Raw genomic sequence first — 18765 nt, 5'->3', positions numbered from 1 at the left:
TGGCAAGCCATTCACAGTCTTTGTTTAATCCTGAGCTGATGGTGTCAAATTTGCAGATGAATTGAAGCTCAGCAGTTTCTCTTTGAAGTCTGGTCCTGAAGCTTTTTTTGCTGTAGGATGGCCACCTTAAGATCTGCTATTGTGTGGCCAGGGAGGTTGAAGTGTTCTCCTACAGGTTTTTGTATATTGCCATTCCTAATATCTCATTTGTGTCCATTTATCCTTTTCCTTAGAGACTGTCCAGTTCATAGAATCATAGAATCTCAGGGTTGGAAGGGACCTCAGGAGGTCATCTAGTCCAACCCCCTGCTCAAAGCAGGACCAAACCCAACTAAATCATCCCAGCCAGGGCTTTGTCAAGCCTGACCTTAAAAACCTCTAAGGAAGGAGATTCCACCACCTCCCTAGGTAACCCATTCCAGTTCTTCACCACCCTACTAGTGAAAAAGTTTTTCCTAATGTCCAACCTAAACCTCCCCCACTACAACTTGAGACCATTACTCCTTGTTCTGTCATCTTCTACCACTGAGAACAGTCTAGATCCATCATCTTTGGAACCCCCTTTCAGGTAGTTGAAAGCAGTTTGGCTGATGTACATAGCAGAGGGGCTTTGCTGGCATATGATGGCGTATATTACATTGGTGGATGTGCAGGTGAATGAACCAGTGATGGTGTGGCTGATCTGGTTAGGTCCTGTGATGGTGTCGCTGGTGTAGATATGTGGGCAGAGTTGGCATCGAGGTTTGTTGCATGGATTGGTTCCTGAGCTAGAGTTACTATGGTGCGGTGTGCAGTTACTGGTGAGAATATGCTTCAGGTTGGCAGGTTGTCTGTGGGCGAGGATTGGCCTGCCACCCAAGGCCTGTGAAAGTGTGGGATCATTGTCCAGGATGGGTTGTAGATCCCTGATGATGCGTTGGAGGGGTTTTAGCTGGGGACTATATGTGATGGCCAGTGGAGTCCTGTTGGTTTCTTTCTTGGGTTTGTCTTGCAGTAGGAGGCTTCTGGGTACACGTCTGGCTCTGTTGATCTGTTTCCTTATTTCCTCGTGCAGGTACTGTAGTTTTGAGAATGCCTGGTGGAGATTTTGTAGGTGTTGGTCTCTGTCTGAGGGGTTAGAGCAGATGCGATTGTACCTCAGTGCTTGGCTGTAGACAATGGATCTTGTGGTGTGCCCGGGATGGAAGCTGGAGGCATGAAGGTAGGCATAGCGGTCAGTAGGTTTTCGGGATAGGGTGGTGTTAATGTGACCATCACTTATTTGCACTGTGGTGTCTAGAAAGTGGACCTCCCGTGTAGATTGGTCCAGGCTGCGGTTGATGACAGAACAAGGAGTAATGGTCTCAAGTTGCAGAGGGGGAGGTTTAGGTTGGATATTAGGAAAAACTTTTTCACTAGTACGGTGGTGAAGAACTGGAATGGGTTACCTAGGGAGGTAGTGGAATCTCCTTCCTTAGAGGTTTTTAAGGTCAGGCTTGACAAAGCCCTGGCTGGGATGATTTAGTTGGGTTTGGTCCTGCTTTGAGCAGGGGGTTGGACTAGATGACCTCCTGAGGTCCCTTCCAACCCTGAGATTCTATGATTCTATGATTCTATGATACATGTTCAGTGCACATTAAAATCCAATTTCCATTAATACTACAACATGCAGCTTCAACATTTGCTGTCTGTGAACAATCATGCCAGTAACACTTGACAGCACGATTGCTGGCAGAGTCAACACAAATGGGGCATGTACACAGCCAAAGCAAACTCACTGACACGTGAGCAAATGCTGCCCAGTTTTTCCAGAAGAGCTCTGCATCCAAAATCAGGAACAGGTTTTCAGCAGAGCTCAGCATGTCAGGTGGCTGTTGGGTGTGAAGCTCTTCAGAAAATCATGATCTCCTGGATGGTGACTTTGTGATGTGGAGAAATACTGATTGTAATCTCCCCAGGGCAAGGACTATCTTTTTGTTTTGTATTTGTGCAGTGCCTAGCATAATGGGGTCCTGATATCGGCCTGGGTTCCTCCAGACTCTCCAGCAATACAAAAAAATAAATAATAATAGACACTAGATCAGCTAGCCTCAAACGCCCTTCTGTTTGAGAGAGTTAGAGCAGGCGCATGTCTGTGCGTACCCAAGCACTTAGTGTGTGTGTTTTAAACTAGCCTCTGTCAGTTCATACAGAAATTCTGGTAAGGACAGGAAAGAAACCTTGTTAAATTGCCATCTCATAACTGCAGCTAATAAACCACAACCTGGGGCCTCTGGGAAGGTGCCTCCATTAGCTATTTCAAATTTGATGACAATATATATCTCCAGATCAGTGGCACCGCTAGGTAACCCATTCCACTTCTTCACTACCCTACTAGTGAAAAAGTTTTTCCTAATGTAGCCAGACAGGAAACAGAAACGATACCATGTGCTTATTTGCCCAGTCACCTCCAGCTCACACTTATTTTGTTTCTTGTTTGTTTTTAGTAGGGCACCCAATGTACTATATCCTTTCCAAATTGAAAAGAAGGCATAAATAATGCTTTCCCCTAGAAGCGTATGACAGACAGATGCAGGGATAGTGTTTAGGAGGAAGGAGTAGGACCTCTAACTAGCATGCTCAAGGTGGCAGTTGATCACATCTTAACAAAATGAGATTGTGGGTTTTTTCCTCCAACTATCAACTATTGAAATCTCACAGCAAACTCCTATCTAATCTCTCCATCCTATCTAAGGGTTTTAGACTGCTGCCCATCACCACAGTATCTGGGCACCTTCCCTGTAAAATCAGTAGCAATAGTGCAGTCCCTAGTGGACTTCATGCAGTCTCTGGTTCTTCTACCTTTGGGGTAAAACCTCTGCTTGTTTTTTAGATTTTATTATTTTTCTCTTGGTGTGGGTATGGACTGAGAGGATGCAAGGCAGTGTCAGTGTTGTGAGTGTCATTCTGATGGTGGAAAGACCTTTTTGAACTGCTCAGAGATGATCTAACTCACCAAAAATGCCCATTACAAACCTGGGAAGAACCAATGCATTTGATGAAAATCACGAGCTGCCCACAGACAGTCGATGAGCAGGAAAGAAGCCAGGTTCTGGTCTTGGTTACACCCATGTAAATTTGGAGTAACTCTACCGAGCTCAGTGTGATTTACACTAGTCCCACTGAAATCAGAGAGGCTCAAATCCTCTGAAAAATAGTTTGCTAGGAATTAATAATGCTGCTCTAGAAATCAGCCTGGGCTGAAGCCAGCTGCATGTCTTGTGCTGGGTGAGACAGTGATTAAAAAGCTATTTGTAAAATATCATTGGTTTTTGTTCAGTCATCAGAGGGGATTGTGATGGGTTTGGTCACAGAAACTCCCTCAAGACTGTCACTAGATGTGCTGGGATACCACTAAGAACAAACCCTCCTGCCAGAGAAGGCTTCCCCCTACTCCCGGCTTGCTGAGTCACTCCGGTCAGCTTCAGCACAAACCCAGAGGTTGGGCCACACCTCTCTGCTGTTCACTGTTTTGTTAACAGTTTTGTTCAATATCTTCATTAATGATCTGGAGGATGGCGTGGACTGCACTCTCAGCAAGTTTGCAGATTACACTAAACTTGGAGGAGTGGTAGATATGCTGGAGGGTAGGGATAGGATACAGAGAGACCTAGACAAATTAGAGGACTGGGCCAAAAGAAACCTGATGAGGTTCAACAAGGACAAGTGTAGAGTCCTGCACTTAGGACGGAAGAATCCCATTCACTGTTACAGACTAGGGACTGAATGGCTAGGAAGCAGTTCTGCAGAAAAGGACCTAGGGGTTACAGTGGACGAGAAGCTGGATATGAGTCAACAGTGTGCCCTTGTTGCCAAGAAGTCTAATGGCATTTTGGGCTGTATAAGTAGGGACATTGCCAGCAGATCGAGTGACATGATCATTCCCCTCTATTCGACATTGGTGAGGCCTCATCTGGAGTACTCTGTCCAGTTTTGGGCCCCACACTACAAGAAGGATGTGGAAAAATTGGAAAGAGTCCAGCGAAGGGCAACAAAAATGATTAGGGTGATGGAGCACATGACTTATGAGGAGAGGCTGAGGGAACTGGGATTGTTTAGTCTGCAGAAGAGAAGAATGAGGGGGGATTTGATAGCTGCTTTCAACTACCTGAAAGGGGGTTCCAAAGAGGATGGATCTAGACTGTTCTCAGTGGTACCTGATGACAGAACAAGGAGTAATGGTCTCAAGTTGTAGTGGGGGAGGTTTAGGTTGGATATTAGGAAAAACTTTTTCACTCAGAGGGTGGCGAAGCACTGGAATGGATTTCCTAGGGAGGTGGTGGAATCTCCTTCCTCAGAGGTTTTTAAGGTTTGGCTTGACAAAGCCCTGGCTGGGATGATTTAGTTGGGAATTGGTCCTGCTTTGAGCAGGGGGTTGGACTAGATGACCTCCTGAGGTCCCTTCCAACCCTGATATTCTATGATTCTATGAAACTAAGATTCACTTAGCCCAGGGGCTTCTCAGTTAACAGCGACTTTCCCAGCACCCAGTATTCAGTCTTTCTGGGAGTCTAAACCCCAAATGAATCAGTTTTACTCTGTATAGAGCTTATACAGGGTGAACTCATAAGTTGTCCACCCTCTATAACACTGATAGAGAGAGATGCACAGCTGTTTGCTTCCCCAGGTGTTAATTACTTGCTCTGGGTTAATTAATAAGCAAAAGTAATTTTATTAAATATAAAAAATAGGATTTAAGTGGTTCCAAGTAATAACAGACGGAACAAAGTAAGTCACCAAGCAAAATAAAACAAAACACGCAAGTCTAAGCCTAATACAGTAGGAAACTGAATACAGGTAAATCTCACCCTCAGAGATGTCCCAATAAGCCTTTTTTCACAGACTAGATTCCTTCCTAGTCTGGGCCCAGTCCTTTTCAGATCAACATTGTGGCTTATGGCCTGGGTCCAGCAATCACTCACCCCTCCCGCCCCCATAGTTACAGTCCTTTGTTCCAGTTTCTATCAGGCATCTCTTTGGAGTGGAGAGGCCATCTCCTGAGCCAGCTGAAGACAAAATGGAGGGGCTTCCAGGGCCTTTTATATTCTCTCTCTTGTGGGAGGAAACGCCTTTGTTCTTCTGTGCAAAATTACAGCAACAAGGTGGAGTTTGTAGGCTCCTGGGCAAGTCACATGTCCATGAACGATTCAGCTTTTTGGAGGCCAATGCCATTATTTACATGTTAGTTTGAACATTCCCAGGAAAGCATTCTGTGGATTAGTGTCTCCCAAAGTCCATTGTCAGTTAAGTGTTTCTCGATTGGGAACTTACTCAGAATAGTCCTATCTCAAGAAGCTGACCAGATGCTTCACTGATGCTACTTAGAATTAAACACATTGAGATACAAGTACATAGCCAATATTCATAACTTCAAATACAAAAATGATACATGCATACAGACAGCATAATAATAACCAGCAAATTACAGCCTTTCCATAGACACCTTACTTGACCTCCTTTGTACAAGATTTGGTGCAACTATAGGACCTTGGCTGTAACAATGATCTATATGGTCACAGTTCATGTCAATAACGTTACAGGGATGGCTTAGTGGAGCAAGCATCAGGTCTGAAACGTCTAGCTGCCCTGGAAAAAGAGATTGAAATCCAGGCAGGCTCAGCTCTGCCCCAGGCTTGATTTCTTGGGGTGCTTTTGCACCCAAGGCTCAGGTCACCCCGGCTTAGCCTATCATTCTTCTCAGGCAGGTTGTTGGACATAATTTACCACAGGGAGGTCTTTTAGAAGAGATTTTAAAAAACAAGCCTGGTCACTGAGGATCCCTGGGCAAGATTTGTAAGAGATACTTGAGTATTCTACTTGGAATTTTCTCTGCTGACTGTGTTTTGCTGCAGGCTGTGCCTTGGCTGGATCTCCCCGAGCACCCAGAGGCTGGGTGTATAGAGTGGTGCGGTGACGGTATGATTTGTAAAGTGCTTTGCCCTGAGGAGTGCTAGCTGAATCTAAACTAGTCTCATTAAAGAGTCAGTGTAAGGCAGGGAGTGTGGGCTACATAGCTGGAGAGCAAGCGATTGCAAATCAGGACTCGTGAGTTCAGTGTCTGGCTCAGCTACTGACTTGCTGTGTGAGCCTAGGCAAGAGGTGTAACCTCTCTGTGCCTCCCTATATACCCAGCTCACAGGCTTATTCTGAGGCTTTATTAATCCTGAGGGCAGCATTCTGAGATCCTCCAAGGAAGGGTTCGATATGAGTGTGAAGTTTTAGAATGGTCAGCAGGTCCTGGAGATGGAGCAGCTAGCCGGAGATGTTAGGAGTAACAAGAAGGGTTTCTTTAGGTATGTTAGCAACAGGAAGAAAGTCAAGGAAAGTGTGGGCCCCTTGCTGAATGAGGGAGGGAACCTAGTGACAGAGGATGTGGAGAAAGCTAGTGTACTCAATGCTTTTTTTGCCTCTGTCTTCACAGACAAGGTCAGCTCCCAGACAGCTGCACTCTGCAGCACGGTATGGGGAGGAGGTGACCAGCTCTCTGTGGAGAAAGAAGTAGTTCGGGGCTATTTAGGAAAGCTGGACGAGCACAAGTCCATGGGGCCGGATGCGCTGCATCCGAGGGTGCTAAAGGAGTTGGCCGATGAGATTGCAGAGCCATTGGCCATTATCTTTGAAAAATCATGGCGATCGGGGGAGGTCCCGGATGACTGGAAAAAAGCTAATGTAGTGCCCATCTTTAAAAAAGGGAAGAAGGAAGATCCAGGGAACTACAGGCCAGTCAGTCTCACCTCAGTCCCTGGAAAAATCATGGAACAGGTCCTCAAGGAATCAATCCTGAACCACTTAAAGGAGGGGAAAGTGATCAGGAACAGTCAGCATGGATTCACCAAGGGCAAGTCATGCCTGACTAACCTAATTGCCTTCTATGACGAGATAACCGGCTCTGTGGATGAGGGGAAAGCAGTGGATGTACTATTTCTGGATTTTAGCAAAGCTTTTGATACAGTCTCCCACAGTATTCTTGCCAGCAAGTTAAAGAAGTCTGGGCTGGATGAATGGACGGTAAGGTGGATAGAAAACTGGCTAGATGGTCGGGCTCAACGGGTAGTGATCAATGGTTCCATGTCTAGATGGCAACCGGTATCAAGTGGAGTGCCCCAAGGGTCGGTGCTGGGGCCGGTTTTGTTCAATATCTTCATTAACGATCTGGAGGATGGTGTGGACTGCACCCTTAGCAAGTTTGCAGATGACACTAAACTGGGAGGAGTGGTTGATACGCTGGAGGGTAGGGATAGGATACAGAGGGACCTAGACAAATTAGAGGATTGGGCCAAAAGAAATATGATGAGGTTCAACAAGGACAAGTGCAGAGTCCTGCACTTAGGACGGAAGAATCCCATGCACTGCTACAGACTAGGGACCGAATGGCTGGGTAGCAGTTCTGCAGAAAAGGACCTAGGGGTTACGGTGGACGAAAAGCTGAATATGAGTCAACAGTGTGCCCTTGTTGCCAAGAAGGCTAATGGCATTTTGGGTTGTATAAGTAGGGGCATTTCCAGCAGATCAAGGGATGTGATCATCCCCCTCTACTCAGCACTGGTGAGGCCTCATTTGGAGTACTGTGTCCAGTTTTGGGCCCCACACTACAAGAAGGATGTGGATAAATTGGAGAGAGTCCAGCGGAGGGCAACAAAAATGATTAGGGGGCTGGAGCACATGACTTATGAGGAGAGGCTGAGGGAACTGGGATTGTTTAGTCTGCAGAAGAGAAGAATGAGGGGGGATTTGATAGCTGCTTTCAACTACCTGAAAGGGGGTTCCAAAGAGGATGGATCTAGACTGTTCTCAGTGGTAGAAGATGACAGAACAAGGAGTAATGGTCTCAAGTTGCAGAGGGGGAGGTTTAGGTTGGATATTAGGAAAAACTTTTTCACTAGTAGGGTGGTGAAGCACTGGAATGGGTTACCTAGGGAGGTGGTGGAATCTCCTTCCTTAGAGATTTTTAAGGTCAGGCTTGACAAAGCCCTGGCTGGGATGATTTAGTTGGGTTTGGTCCTGCTTTGAGCAGGGGGTTGGACTAGATGACCTCCTGAGGTCCCTTCCAACCCTGAGATTCTATGATTCTATGATTCTATGAGTCCATCCCAAGTGGCTATAATTGCAGCATGGAGTGTGCACCACACACCACAATTCTCTGGCTCCTCTTCAGCAGAGAGGTGGTAGTTGCCTTTATGTACTACATGCCCACTGGAGCTCCTGACAGCTACTCAGGCAGCCTTGTCTCTACACCCAGATGTCCAGTCCTGCCCCTTCATCTTCCAATTTCAGATTGGTTGGTTCCAGGGGAACCACCAGGTACAACACTGGGTGCTGTTAGCAATGTGCCAGACTCCTGCCAGTGTGCACAGGCACTTTCTGAGGTTACCTGTAAAACTGCAGCAGGATGGAATGTGACTGGCTGGGTTATCAAATGGATGATCGGACCTGTGGGTTTCTTTCAAGTGGTGGATGTGTGTGAGATGTACCTGATTCTGGTCTCACTTGCACCAGTGAAAACAAGGAGAAATGCTGAAGCCAATGCATTTCTAGTGTCAGGGAGATCAGAATCTGGGCCTTTATGTTTGACAATTGTACAATCATTTATCTGTGAGATGAGAGTCAATGGGACTTAGGCACTTCAACATTCTGCCAGTATAACTACCGATCTGAGGTTCTTACATATTGCCCCATCAGGGTAGTATCGGCGTGCCTCACAATCTCCAACAGCCTCACGACCACGGTGAGGCAGGGCAGGGCTCTCATCCGCATTGTACAGATGGGCAGCTGAGGCACAGAGAGGCTAAGTGATTTGAACATGGTCACACAGGATGTGTGTGGTGGAGCTGGGAATTGAACCCAGCCCAGAATAGCTAATCACTGGAGCGTCCTTCCTGTGTCAGTTAGGGTATCATTTTTCTAATGAAATAGTTATACTGATACAAGCTGTTGTGTGGGTGCCTTATCTTGGCACAGCTCATTCCCCTGCCTTGATGGGAGTAGCTCTACCAGTGTAAAGCAACTTTTCACCAGTGCAGCGGCATCCACACCAGGGGACGGTACCACTTTAACTATATAACTCATTAAAGTGAGACAACCTTCTAGAGTAGGCAAGACATCAGGCTTCTAAATCACTTGGGTGTGTTTGCAACTGTTACTCAGTGGATTTAAATCTCCCAATATGTCACCAGATGGATTTTCAGTCCTGAAGTAGAAAGAACAAAAATAGGTATGGTGGCTGCTGTCTCCAGACATTTATCTTCACTGGAAGAGGAAGACAGGCTAATGGAAAGAAAAATGAATGGCGTAACAGAGACCAGCCACCAAGGACTGTCATACTTTATGTGGCAAGCTTAGAGTCTGATGGGGAAATTTCCATCGCCCATTAGGGAATGACAGCTAAACATATGATCAATACAAGACCCAACTCAACAACTTTAGAAGTCAAGGTGAAAGTGCTAACTAAAATTCAGACTTAAAGCATCAGGCCAATCAGGTCTCAGCCCTGCCTAACCATGCCTAACCCTTGATATCAACCCAGATTAAGAATTAAAACTGAATTCAGGTGCAGCAAGAATAGCTGGTTGCAAACAAGCAAAACTAAAACAAAAAAAGTCGACTCTTGGCAGGATACAGAAAGACTGGTCTATAAGCAAAAAAAACAAGACATTAATACAGATTTGGTGTGTGAAAAATGAGGGTAAAGATATTTCCCAATGTTTCTGAATTTTTTTCCCTGTGGGTTTTTTAAAATTAAAATTTGAAATATTGACAATATTTGTTATTCACAAAGTAGAATGCAGAAATTTTCCACCAGCTCCACTGACTGTGTTGCACTCTTGAGTCCATGTTTATCATTGCCGTTTGGCAGATTACTTAAGTGCCCAGCTGAATGTTAGAAAAAAATAATATTAGAAAGATGGGGATGGAGAGAGATGAGCAGAGCAAGAAAGAGGCACTCTCCCTTTCTCCCTGTACAATCTGTTTGCAGAGCAGCTATTGCAAAGGGAGCTAGGTGAAATACCGAATTTGCTAATGTGATCTATTTCTCTAGCACCTTCTGTCTGAGGCAGGGCCGCCGAGAGCGGGTTCGGATCCCAGTGAAAATTTTTTTTCGGGCCCCTCAGCAAAGGAAGACCGGCTAAACAGGTCCCGGACCCCTTTCTAGACCACCAGGCCCGGTAATTTGTACCGGCTTCCCCTCATCTCATTGGCCCTGGTCTGAGGATTTCAACGCAATTTACAATCATTAAAGAATTAATCCCCATAGCCTGTTACCTGTGAGCTAAATCCATTTTATTATCCCCATTTTGCAGCTAGGGAAACTGAGGCACAGATCATTTACATGACCTGCCCAGGCTCTTACAGTGTTTCAGTAGCAGAACTGGGTATAGACCCCAGATACCTTGACACTCAGTTCTGGACTTTAACAACTAATGTGTCTCATTTGGGAAGCTGGCACATGCATGGATTTCTCACTGATGGGAATTTGGAAGGATTACTCACAAAAGCTGGGGAATTACCCGAGCCCTATGCTCAGTATATAGATGAGGTAGCTAATGGTGTGTGTGCTTTATTCAACAGAAGCATTAACAATGGAAAAAAGACAAAAGGCTGATGACATTTCAGTGTAACCTTTGAACAGCCAAAGTTTCCGAGGAGACATACAGGGTTTCTCACTTTCTCGAGCTATATCCATGCTGTGCTCAGTTAGAAGCATGCTGCACAGAATTTTCCAGCAGCTGTAAGATTAAAGACAACAGTAAAATGAGGCATGCCTGGTACCGGTGATTAATAACAGTCATGCCTGGCACTGTGAGACAGAGAGCAGCTGCCAAGGCTCCTGTGGTTTTATTCAGATGGGGTGGTGAGGATGTGGGGGAGGCTTCTTTATATCCAGTCTCAGTAGCCGTGTGTTTCCAGGACTTAGCATGTCAGTGTGCAGCGAATTTGCCCATAGGCCAGGGGTCTGTCTGAGGAGGCTGGTCCAACTGCCCCAGAGCTCTGTGTCTGTGCTGGAGGGATTCTGTGTGTATTACAGAAGGCATCATATATGCAAGTTTGAATGGGATCATCACATGTGACTGCTGATTCAGGGTCTGAGATGTCGAAAAGGAGCATCGATACCAGTCCTGCTGTAACATGGCAGCAGCTCTGCTGGCACTTGGGCTCAGGGTTAGGGTAAGGCAATTCAGGGCTCTCGCTGCACCATGATGCGGGGGGTCCTATGGCTTCACTGTGCCACCCTATGCCATTGCCCTGCCCCTCATCTGCAGGGGCAGTGGCCTTCCTCCCTCCCATCAGAGCTCTCTTCTCACCCTAGGAACATCAGAAGGGTCACCTGCCCCTCACAGAGAGGCAGGCTCCCATTACTTAGCTCAGCAGCTGGGGTGCTTCTCCAGGCCCAGCCACGCACACAGTCCTCTCTCGGGCTGCTGTTTGCGGTCCCATCACCATGTCTGTGTGTCTTTAATATCGCTTTGGGAGGCTAGGGCTGTTCACACCCCTCAGAGGTCACACCTCTGAGAGCTCTCAGTTCACATCTCTCCAAGCTATCAGCTTTGGGTTCACACCCCTCAGAGCTCTGGGTTCATGCCCTTCAGAGCTACTGGCTCTTGGTTCATGCCTCTCAGAGCTACCAGCTCTGGGTTCACATCTCACAGAGCTACCAGCTCTGGGTTCACACCTCTCAGAGCTACTGACCGATTCTCACCCAGACACGGGCAGTGATTAAAGTGAGGGCTCTCACAGGGGATCGCAGACCCAGACTGTGGGTTTTTTTTTTTATGTTTGGGCCGGATGGATGCTGCCTTGTTCTGCTCCACTCAGTGAATCAGTTCTGCTTCCCCATCAACGCGCTCCACGCCACCCAGCCCCAGGTACTGTCTCCCCACTATCTGACAGGGGGCTGGGAGTACTCCAGGTTCTGGTGAGGCCCCCCAGCAGTGGCACCCCTCCACCAATGGGGAGGGAGTAACCAGAGCTGGGTGGCTTGGGATGGAACCAGAGTCTGTATTGATGAGGAACAACATAGGAGCCCATGCACAAGGTCACAACACCACTCATTGGCCCCACCACCTCTCCGTTACTTATGGTGGGGTGGGTCCAAGGGCGGCGCTAGGCATTTTGCAGCCCCAAGCACGGCAGGCAGGCTGCCTTCGGCGGCTTGCCTGCGGGAGGTCCCCGGCCCTCCGAATTCGGCGGCAGTCTGCGGGAGGTCCGCCGAAGCCGCGGGACCAGCGGACCCTCCGCAGGCATGCCACCGAAGGCAACCTGCCTGCCGTCCTCGTGGCGATCGGCAGAGCACCCCCCTGTGGCTTGCTGCCCCAGGCACACGCTTGGCGTGCTGGTGCCTGGAGCCGCCCCTGGGTGGGTCGGGGTGCACCTCTGCCAATGGGGAGGCAGTAACCAGAGCTGGCAGTATAATGGTGGATCCCCATCCCTGCTGGCATGACAGAGGAGTAGCCAGGCCAAATTTGAGTGGTATTGGACCTGTCACATGGGGTCATACTGCACCCAATCTCTGCCTCTGCTCCCTCAGGGATTACTTTTGGCTAAATGGATTAACACACACATAACATCTTCTGAAATGCTAGGAGTTTTAGACAGAAACAGCTCTGAAAAAAATCCAGTAGCACAACACACCTTGCAGCAGAAGAAATTATGATAAAATACAGGACGGTAAGTTAGAAACCTCAGTACATATTAGTAATTCCAGCCATGCAGAAACTACTACCCAAGTGTTTAGGACTGCATATTATATTTAAAAAAAAATTGACTTTTGTTGATCATCCAAAGCTAATAGTCTTCAAGAGGCTAACGGAATTGAAATAGGTAGAGTTCTGCAAAGCAAGATGATGCTGCAGACATTATTGGTCATATTGTTCTAGAAATAAAAAAGAAACTTGTTAGTTTTAGTTTCCTTTCCTTATGTAGCTATCTATTTTGATGACAAAAACATGGCCATCAGTAATGTTTCTTCTACGCTGATTATTTATCTATGTGGGCTATTTGGGAATGAAGCTAATCCAATTACTATATTATTTGGTTTGATTGAGCATAGTGAAATGACAGCTGAGGATATGAAAGGGGACCTCCTGGCATATTTTGAAAGTTGTGGTATGGAGAAATCCCTTCTTCAAGAAATCTGGGTAAGAATATGTTTTGATGAAGCTTCCAAAATGTTGGGGATAAATAGCAGTCTGGTGAAGCTAGAATTAATCATCTTGGTTGTTACCTGGCATTGTTGGCTCACTGACTTGAGTGGCTGTTGAAGATACAGTTAATGAAACTTCTGGTGTCAACCACTTCATATTTTTGGTAGGATCTCTGTATTTACTTTACAGCCTGTCACCAAAAGACAAGGGAGCCCTTGAAAGATATGACAGTGAAACTGGATCTAAATTGCCAAAGATTGGCAAAATTCTTGACACCCATTGGGTGGCATCAAGTTTTAGAACCACAAATGCTGCCTGGAACTCCTACTCAGCTTCACATAGGCACTTTGCAGAAGCCCCCCAAGACATGTCTCAAGACATTAGAGAAAGAAGCAAGTATGATGGCCTTAAGACGAAGATAGCATCTAATGCAGTTTTGAAAGACTTGGGAATGATGAATGATGCTCATCTAGAATGCACGGAACTAGCAGAGGTTTACAGAAGAATGATTGCACACAAGTTGTTACTTAAGCAAGTAGACCTTTTTAAAGCCGTGGAAGTACAACCAGGTGATTATTTATTCAAAGCGCAGAAAGCAGCAGAGGATGGTGTATTTCAGACCGTTTCCATTGTGGAAGGAGGAGCCACAAGAAAGAAACTATTTGCCCCAGAGACAGACACAGAGCTCATAGCCAGTATAAACGTTCTTGATCCAGTATATTGGCCAACTGGAGAACAAAGTGCTTTGCATGGAGAAAAGGAAATAAAGGAAATCTGCTGTCAGTTTTAGCTGTATGTTCATGAGATTTTGCAAGCCTCCTGAATTTACAAAGATTTTGGAGTGAAACTATGTCTTGATGCTCTGAAAAGCCTTTTAATTTGTGTGAAATTACTGCCTGCCATCACTGAACATGGATTTAGTGCTATGAACAACTACTTCAAGATCATCCATTCATGTTCGCATACTGACATCCTGCAGGTGACTCAAGCTTAATGGTCCTTCTGTAGCATGATTTTAACAACGTCTGGCAAGAGGAAGGCATTCTGCAGCTCAGAAGAACTGTATGAAATGGAAGAATACATCAGACAATAATCCTACTCATGAAGGACTTTGGTAGTTGTTTTGTTAGGTTATGTTGGACAATCTCCACAGTTAGCCAAGGACAGTAAGTTAAAATTTAAAACTTTAAACTAATTATCACTTCATTGCAGGGGTGGATTGATTTAAATTGAAGACATTTGAATCACCAATTTTAATAATTATTTTAATCAGCAAGTAGGAAACCTTGATTAAAATAAGTATTTTAATCTTATTTTATATGTGTACTTTTTAGTTATTTTTCTAAAGAAAGGTTAATTCTCATTGGTTGGTAAGCATTAAAATATAATGATTTGCACCTAAATATAGCCTTAACACTAAATTTGATGCTTCTTTTGCTAACCAGGAGTATACACTGTATCTATACACATTGATTTAAGAAATTATATAACTTAACTTACACTTACTCAGATTCTTATTTTTCACATTTTTTATAATGTTACAAAATGTGATGCATTTCTTATTTACTAGATGATTAAATTTTTACTTGCGTTTTGTGTCAAAATCTATTTGGATGGAAATTGAAATTCAATTAGAAATGTTAAATAAAACTCTTAAATGTATTGGATACAAAAGAAAAAAACATTTATCAAAACATGTTTTGCATTTAAAACTAACTGATTTATTAAACAAAATATCTATAGCTAGGGAATTTCTTGTTCACTCTGCCTCAGTGGAAATTCTGGTGCCCATCTCTCTCTGCATTTAAAATCAATAACAATAAATAGGTATGATTTTTTTCATGCAGTAAAAATTGAATGTGATTATTATGTAATAAATGTATACATACAATTGTGACTTGTCTGTATCAAGTGCATAAAAATGTATTTTGGCTGGGATCATGACAGGTTTCCCGCATTTTTCAGGCCACTTTAACTGTATTGCCAACCCCAAAAGTTCAAAAATCAAGAAATTGGCCCCCAAATCAGGAATTTAAAAAAAAAACCTGAGTATATTGTGTTTTTTTGGATCTGTCGTTTGATGTCTGAACTTGTTCTGCCTGTCCTCTGTGCACGTGAGCATCCGTGTGCGTGCATGTGTGACGATCCGTGCTGCCCACTCTTCAACATTTATTGGGTAGGGTGATTTGGCCCTTGCTGAAGGAGCTCTCACCCCACATCCCTCCCCCTCCTTCCCAGCTGTCTCAGAGCTCGGTTCCTGTGTTACCCGTAGTGGGAAATTCAACTCCCCTCCTGCCCTTCTCTGCATTTTGGCTGACATCTCCCTCTGCATGTTTGGAACCACTGGGGGTTTGATTCACCTGCTCTGCCCTTCCCAGAGAAAAAGCTGGATTTGGTTTAAAGTAACACATCCCAAAACAGAGGCTTGCACATTCCTGCAGTCAGAATGCCAGAGCCGTCTGTGGTGGTCATATTGACTCAGGCCACAGGCAGAGTGCTGGGGTTCACCACACCCACATCTGTTTGCCTGCTAGCCCTGATAAGGTGCAGTTTCCATGTCTTTCCTCCTGGCTCCCAGAGGTATGCCTTGACCTTCTTCTCCTGGGTGAACCAGAGGCCTTTGTCCTGGGGACCAAGGTTCTATGGCTCCAGGCCTGCCTCCCGCACAAGCAGCCTTCTCCACATGGCCTTCATGTCTCTGGACCTCTAACCAGTGACCACCGTGGCTACCTCTGCTGGACTGTCTGTATGGCACTGTCTCCTCAGCCACCAGCACACCCTGTAGGAGGAAAAGGGATCTTTCCTCACTCCTTGTCTGGAGGGGCTACCCCATCCCACCTCAGATCAGATGAGCGCAGCATAGCCACCACCTCCGATTGCTTCGGATCAGCAGCAGACAATTTTGCTGCTCACAAAACTTCAATGGCCGTTCTTTCTGCAGCGGTTCCTAATTCCTGCTCCTGTCTCTCTTTTTGCTATTCTTTTTCCTGAAAAGATTTGAGACACTTGTCTCTGTGCTTTTCCTTCCACGGTGCTTGCTCTCACTGCTGTTGGCACTTATTCATACTGTCACAGATCCCACAAACACTGCCACCATATTAGAATCATAGAATCATAGATGATTAGGGTTGGAAGAGATCTCAGGAGGTCATCTAGTCCAATCTCCTGCTCAAAGCAGGAACAACCTCAACTAGATCATCCCAGCCAGGGCTTTGTCAAGTGGGGACTTAAAACCTCTAAGGAAGGAGATTCCACCACCTCCCTAGGTAACCCATTCCAGTGCTTCACCACCCTCCTAGTGAAATAGTTTTTCCTAATATCCAACCTAGACCTCCCACACTGCATCCCCCACTACTCCTTGTTCTGTCATCTGCCATCACTGAGAACAGCCTAGCTCCATCCTTTTTGGAACCCCCCATCAGGCAGTTGAAGGCTGCTATCAAATCCTCCCTCACTCTTCTCTTCTGTAGACTAAATAAGCCCAATTCCTTCAGCCTCTCCTCGTAAGTCGTGTGTCTCAGCCCCCTAATCATTTTCGTTGCCCTCTGCTGGACTATCTCCAATTTGTCCACATCCTTTCTGTAGTGAGGACACAATACTCCAGATGTGGCCTCACCAGCAGGGCCACCCCAGAGGGAGGGGCAAGTGGGGCTATTTGCCCCAGGCCCTGCAGGGCCTCCCACGAGAGTTTTTCAGGGCCCCTGGAGCGGGGTCCTTCACTCGCTCCAGGGGCCCTGGAAACCTCTCGCGGGGCCCAGGCCACCGGAGCATCTTCTGCTCCCGATCTTTGGCGGTAATTCGGTGGTGGGGGGTCCTTCTGCTCCAGGACCCGCCGCCGAAGTGCCCCGAAGACCCGTGGCGGGGGGTCCTTCTGCCCCAGGACCTGCCGCCGAAGAGCTGGGTCTTCGGTGGTAATTCGGCGGCGGGGGGTCCCGCTGCGGGTCTTCGGGGCACTTTGGCGGCAGGTCCCAGAGCGGAAGGACCCCCCGATGCTGAATTACTGCCGAAGCAGGGGCCCCCTGACGCCGAGCACCCCAGGCCGCCTGAATCTTCTGGGCGGCCCTGCTCAAACAGAAGGGAATAATCACCTCCCTCAATCTTCTGGCAATGCTCCTACTAATGCAGCCCAATATGCCATTAGCCTTCTTGGCAACAAGGGCACTGTAGGCGAGTGGAGCCGGGGCTCAACCCTCTCCGGGGGGGAGGAGGAGAGCCAGACCAGCTCACTACACTCCGCTTGGTCCAGGAAAATTGCCCGGCAGTCTTCACGGCAATTGCACACCCGGTGGGCAAGAAGCTCAGGCCCTGGGGCAGGGCTGAGCAGCAGTACAGTTAAGGCCCGGCCCTAGGGCAGGGCGGGGCAATAAACACAGAGTCAAAAAGCTGAGGCCCTGGGGCAGGGCTGAGCAACAGTACAGTTACAGGTAGTGGCCTCTTCAGGCCAGGGAGAGGAGGAGTCTGCCACCCCGGGGTGGGGTGGCAGGGGGGATGCAGGCCCTCCCACTCCACTGCGTCCCAGCCCGGGGCCCTAGCAGCGGCTATCACTCCACTGGTCAGTCAGTGGGGATCCTGACCGCAACACACTGACATAGGCTCCGGTAAGGTCGCAGCCTGACTGGGGTCGGCTGTCCCCGGGCTACTTCCGTACTCCCCCTAGGGGCCTACCTGGGTCCTGATGTCAGCCTCTGGAGGGTCCACGAGCATGGGCTCATCGCGGCCGGGGCTGGGTGGTAGGTCCGGCAACTCCTCGGGAAAGTTGGCCCAGGGTTGCTCCGGTGGCTCCTCCGGGTAGCAGCAGGCGCGGGGAAGCTCTGGCAGCTCCTCCAGGTAGCGGGCGCGGGGAAGCTCCGGCAGCTCCTCCGGGTAGCGGGCGCGGGGGAGCTCAGGCCAGTCTGGGCGGCTGCCCCGGGTCGTAGAGACTTCCCAGTCTCGAGCTTGCTGAGGTAAGTCTGTTCTTTTTGGCGGCAGGCCCCTGACTGAGCTCTGAGGGCCAGCTTTTATACTTCCGGGTTGCCGCCTGACCCTTTGAGGGGTGGGGTCAGAGCTCCGTAGCTCTGCCCACTCTGGTCTCTGGCTGGGCTCTCCCTCCTCTGGGCAGGAGGGGAGCCACACCGGCTCACTACAGGCACACTATTGACTCATATCCAGCTTCTCATCCACTGTAATCCCCAGGTCCTTTTCTGCAGAACTGCCGCTTAGCCAGTCAGTCCCCAGCCTGTAGTAGAGCATGGGATTCTTCCGTCCTAAGTGCAGGACTCTGCACTTGTTGAACCTCATCAGATTTCTTTTGGCCCAATCCTCCAATTTGTCTAGGTCACTTTGGACCCTATCCCTACTGTCCAGCATAACTACCTCTTTCCCCCAGCTTAGTGACATCCACGAACTTGCTCAGGGTGTAATTCATCCCATCATCAAGATCATTAATGAAGATGTTGAACAAAACTGGCCCCAGGACCAATCCCTGGGGCACTCCACTTGATACTGGCTGCCAACTAGACCTCAAACCATTGATCACTACCCATTGAGACCGACAATTTAGCCAGCTTTCTATCCACCTTATAGTCCATTCATCCAAGCCATACTTCTTTAACTTGCTGGGAAGAATACT

The 18765-nt window shown here is 47.3% G+C and overlaps 1 protein-coding gene across 1 annotated transcript in view; it reads left to right on the top strand.

Moving 5' to 3' along the window:
- Positions 1-15172, top strand: part of LOC123376917 (interleukin-20 receptor subunit alpha-like) — a 49092-nt gene extending 33920 nt beyond the window's left edge. The window contains exon 9 of the transcript XR_006581989.1: positions 13347-15172. The gene's annotated coding sequence lies outside the window, so the exon portion shown is untranslated. The remainder of the gene's footprint in view (positions 1-13346) is intronic.
- Positions 15173-18765: the final 3593 nt, after the last annotated feature.

Source organism: Mauremys mutica, chromosome 9 (genome assembly GCF_020497125.1).
Source record: "Mauremys mutica isolate MM-2020 ecotype Southern chromosome 9, ASM2049712v1, whole genome shotgun sequence".
Classification (NCBI taxonomy): domain Eukaryota; kingdom Metazoa; phylum Chordata; order Testudines; family Geoemydidae; genus Mauremys; species Mauremys mutica.
The sequence above is the reverse complement of the archived record's forward strand: the minus strand, read 5'-3'. Positions and strand labels throughout refer to the sequence as shown.